Genomic DNA, 5340 nt, shown 5'->3' with positions numbered 1-5340 from the left:
TATATATATATATATGTGTGTGTGTGTGTGTGTGTGTATGTATGTATACCAATAACAATTTCTGTTTGTCTGTCTTTCTGTTAGCATCTTAGTGCTTAAATTGCACAAATCTGTCCTGATGAAGCGGCCTCTCTGTCGGGGAAGGTATTCTATAGTAAAAATTGCCGGGATATTCAGTTAGTATATGTGCATATACAAAGATACACACACGCATACATACATAAATAATGCTTAGATTAAATATAGAAGGCATTACTAGAAATCACGCCGAAAGAAATTTGCCTTCCAGCCACATGGTTCTGGATCCAGTCCACTACTTAGAAACTTCTGCAAGTCTCTTCACTTACGGTGTTGATTTGTCTGAACTGTTTGAGGGCCGGGTAAGGTTTCTAGCGGTAGTTCAACGGGTTCATCTATATATGTATAAGTGCATCTATAAATAGTTCTATTTCTCTTTAGCTATTTGTATACACGTGAGGAATATTAGAAACATCTTTGAAAATTTCTATCCTGTTTAGTTGTATTTTTCTCTTTCAGATAAAAGCAAACACAAGCGTGCAACCATTACACAAACACATTAAAGCATTGTCAGCAATTGCTGAAACCGCATAAGTTGGGAAAAAGCTGAAATGTGTTGCGTTTCTTACTTAATTTCGGGCAGATCCGCACGAAGCCGGCCCATGATAATGTATTGTTGCTGTAATTATTTCGCTGTTATATTAAAAAAAACAACTTTTCTTCACGATGTGTATCTACGACTCCTTAAGCCAGTGTATATTTTTGAAAGATTGTAAGGCATATTTTAGCGTGAAATACAACTACTAACTTTAGCAGGCCCAGGTGTGCTCTTTTTAAAAGGCAGTACTGCTTTTGAGAGGAATCTGACTCCTATCTTTAGTAGGTCCAGTGACTACGAATAAGGTTCTTTGTGTTATTATATCGTTTAGTTGTTGTCATATAATAATAGAATGCAGTTGAGATAAGATAGCGGTGTAGGATTGACATCAAGAGATAATTACAGATAACACAATGCAGCGTAAAGATTAATAAATTCATTACACATTTAACTGAAAAGGAATTCTATTTGAAAGAATTCCATTGAAGTTCTTATTGTTATTCCTGAACCAATGACTGATCTTCAATATTTCTAAGGTATTTATGTCTAAATGAAGAAATACAAAACTTCATATAATTGAAAATATAATTCTTAAAATTCGATCTCATTCGATTTCTTCGTCATGGGCTTTTGTCCTTCAAGTTCCTGAAGCTGTTACATGTTGTATGGAATTGAAAGATCTGAGGGATGTAGTGTATTTGAATTTGAAAAGAAATGAATACGATGGGAGAAGACGAAGGCCTGAGATAACTGCTCACGGCCGGAATGGCTTTGATCATACTTCTGCCTCGACCAGAGAAGAACTGAAGCCAAATCACAAACACAAGAACAACAACAGCAACAACAACAACAAAAACAACAACAACAACAACAACTACTACTACTACTACTACTACTACTACTACTACTACTACTACTACTACTACTACTACTACTACTACTACATCAAGAACAGCAGCAGCGGTAACACAAACGGTGAACAGGAAATAGGAAATCAAGACGGCACAGCAGTGAAGGCGTGTAGCCTAATGGTTAGGATTGTAAGGGCTAGCAATCACAAGGCTGCGTGATCGATTCCTGGACTGGGCAGCGCGTTGCTTTCATGAACATGGCACATTATTTCACGTTGCTCTATTCTACTCAGCTGTGATGCGTACCAGCCAGGTGCTAGTGCAGCCATCTCACCCTCTGACTGTCACATCTTGGATGTTTCGCAGGAGTGGAAGTTAATGAGTTGAGAGGGTGGCTATACCTGCTTATGACATTAAGAGTGCATTAAAGCAATCAGTGAAAGCATATTGTAAGGTACCAAATGATACTCGTGACGCACTGAATATCAAATAAAAATTTACTGGCGAACTCTGCACGGAAAATTGAAATCAAACAACCTATAATCTTAAATTAAAATGTAATATATAATATATATAATTGATACTAAACTTATAGACACACGCGACATAATAATCTAACTGCTTGTTACAATGTAAATTGTTCCAATCCTATACAACACAATCGATCAAATAAGCCCAACAACAGATTTAGAAATCAGGATGTCCTCTAATTCAACCCAATTTTCAGTTCGCATGTTTCAACCAAGATCGCTGGAGGAGTTTTTGCTGCTTTGGACAAAAATTTTCCTAAATCTAATCGGCATCATGCTATTTTTAATCGGAACACCGTGAAGGTATCCTACGCTAACTTTGCAAATTTAGAGGAGCTTATACATCGCATAAACAAGAGTAAAATGCGACAAAGGTTCAATAAACCACCAACTGAATCTAGCGACATACGCATCTGAATATTTACAAAGGAGATGTAAACAGCAATGATAAACATCAACTACGATCAATTTGTAGTAGTAGAAATGCTTACGATACAGCTAACACTGTAACAACGTCGGAAAATGGAGTCGGAAGTGCCTTATATACAAATAAATATGATAAATGCTCATACAGAGAAATATCAAAATGTCCTTTGATGAACCTCTGTATGAGTACAAATCTTGTATATAAATGTACCATGCACACAAGGGGAGGGCGCTTTGTTTACATTGGGCAGACGGCTGATTCATTTAAGAATCGTTATCGCAACCATGTCGCCAATCAATAAAAGATATTCAATCTTTGACCGATTTTGTATGGCGACTGAAGAAGGATAAAATTAAGAACAGCATAATTTGGGTCAGAGTAAGGCACGCGAAACCATACAATATAATTTCCAGGAGATGCCATCTCTGCTCCAAGGAATCCTTGTCTATTCTGTTGACTAATGAGAAGATCATTAATAGAATTTCTGAAAAACTCTCAAGATGTCTACAGGCATATAAATGTAGATCTGGTGAAAGTGTGCACCAGGGTTCGCCACCACCCCCTGCCGGAGCCTTGTGAAGCTTTAGGTGTTTTTGCTCAATAAACACTCGTCTGGGAATCGTAACTGCAATCCTACGACCGCAAGTCCGCTGCCCTAACCACTGGGCCATTGCGCCTCTACACACACACACACACACACACACACACACACACACACACACACACACACACACACACACATACACACACACACACACACACATTTATATATATATGAAATTATATATGCCGTGATGGTTGGAAACACCTGCGTTTCAATTGCTTCAATTTTCTTTCACCGTTCTATTTTATCCTATCTTTCGGAACATATGTGAATACGTGAAATACGCGAAACGCTAAAGGCATTACCTTTTATTCTTCTACTTCCTGGAAACTAATGCTAACTTCGTGTTTATTTTTTCTTACTCCTTCTGTGTGTTGTACTTTTCGTTACAACTGTGTGCACTCTCTCCCCTTCTCTACCTGTCTCTCCTTCTCTGCCTGTCTGTTTGTCTGTCTGTCTGTCTATCTGTCGCTCTCTCCCTGTGTATAAACATGTATAACACACGCACTCACACTTATACACACACAAACAGGCATGCTCAAACACACACACACATACACACACACAAAGCTATTGCTTGCCTTCTTTTATCTATACTATAAAAGGCAGATTTTCTGTGTGTGTGTGTATGTTTAAAATTCATACATTTACACAATTCCAAATTTCTTCGATTAAACAATCGCAATTAATATTCTAAATGCAATAAGTTAGGTCACTGCGTCATATTTTCACTCCAAAAATTTCCTAATAACGAATATAATCCATAAAACTACACGAGTAAACATTTTCTCACTAATAAAATCTAATTTCCTCTTTCTAATACAAATCCTTTCAACTCCTACTTTCTCTTAATGAGCCTTTACGAAAAATCCAACAACAAATACAAAAATAAAGGAAGGAGAAAAAGAAAACTATTTCAGTATCAAATCACATTTCGATACTGTAATGACAGATACTAAAAGTACATACAAAATTACTTTGCCCCTCTAAAATTAACTATTTCTATTCCTCTTACACATTGTTTCAATTGCTACTTTCTCTTATGAACGATCCAAGAAAAAAGACAAAAGCAAGACTTATCGTAGGTGGCGTAATAAGTCACACCCGGACAACGTCGGGTTATACTGCTAGTCAACTATAAAATAATTTACGAATAGCGTTTCCTTTCGAAGCGTTCACAAATCTGAGGCACAACTAGATAACCCCTTGCAGCAGAACTTTTAAAACATTGTTTCACATTCATTTGGTTCCTTAGAAAACACTGCACAGTCTTTGTTCTATTACTTAATTATCGGTACTCAGCATTGGAACAGTAGCTGTGGAGAGAAACTGAGACGGGAAAGTATATTTTATCGTTTACTTCTTACATTTTTCAGTTATTGGACTGCAGCCATACTGAGGCATCACATTGAAGGGGTTTAGGCGAAGAGATCAACCCCGGCACTTATTTTTTAAAGCCTGTTACTTACTTTATTGACTCCTTTGCTGAACGGCTAAGTTAGGGAGACATAAACAAGTCAACTTTGATTTCAAGCGGTGTGGAGTGACAAACATTAAAAAAAAAAAAAACGATATACAGACACATATATGCAACGGGCTTCAACGTAATTCCCACTTAACAAATTGATTTACAAGGCATTGGTCGGCCTGAGGATACAGTAGAAGACAGTTACCCAAAGCGTCACGCAGAAGGAGTGAACCTCAAAAGAACGTGGCTGCAAAGCAGAATTCTTAGCCACGCCATCTTGCCTGCGCCATGTCTAGAAGGATTGTTCTTAGTTTCATGATAATATCTTGTTCGTTGCCGTTGAGGCCAAGGGACAAACACAGAAAAAAGAAAAAAAAATAGACATGAAGAAAGGAAGCAACAATACATAATACGAAACCGAAAACCTAGAAAATTATTATGAAATGCAAAAACACTCAGACAAGACAAGCAAACATTCACAAAATAATATACAATACTAAGATGGAAGTTACAAGCAAATGGAGCAACAAAAACAAGCGGCAAGAGTGGCAACAGAAGAAATATATAATTCACAACCCTCCCCCCCCCACCACAGTCACATGAATGTATAAATATGTATGTATGCTTTCATATATATGTATGTCGATCTGTCAGTTTCTTTCGTTCTTTATTTCTATTCCCCCTTCTCTCTCTGTCTATCTATCTCCATCTATACACACATAATTACATACACACATACACACAAACACACACACACACACACTCACATACACACATACACACACATATACATGCATACATACATACATACATACATATATATATATATATATATATATATATA

General features: G+C 37.0%; 1 protein-coding gene across 6 annotated transcripts in view; it reads right to left on the bottom strand.

Moving 5' to 3' along the window:
* LOC106884390 (uncharacterized) overlaps positions 1 to 5340 on the bottom strand; it is a 628567-nt gene that overhangs the window by 435027 nt on the left and 188200 nt on the right. The window lies entirely within an intron of this gene.

The sequence above is a fragment of the Octopus bimaculoides genome, chromosome 5 (genome assembly GCF_001194135.2).
Source record: "Octopus bimaculoides isolate UCB-OBI-ISO-001 chromosome 5, ASM119413v2, whole genome shotgun sequence".
NCBI lineage: Eukaryota > Metazoa > Mollusca > Cephalopoda > Octopoda > Octopodidae > Octopus > Octopus bimaculoides.
The sequence above is the reverse complement of the archived record's forward strand: the minus strand, read 5'-3'. Positions and strand labels throughout refer to the sequence as shown.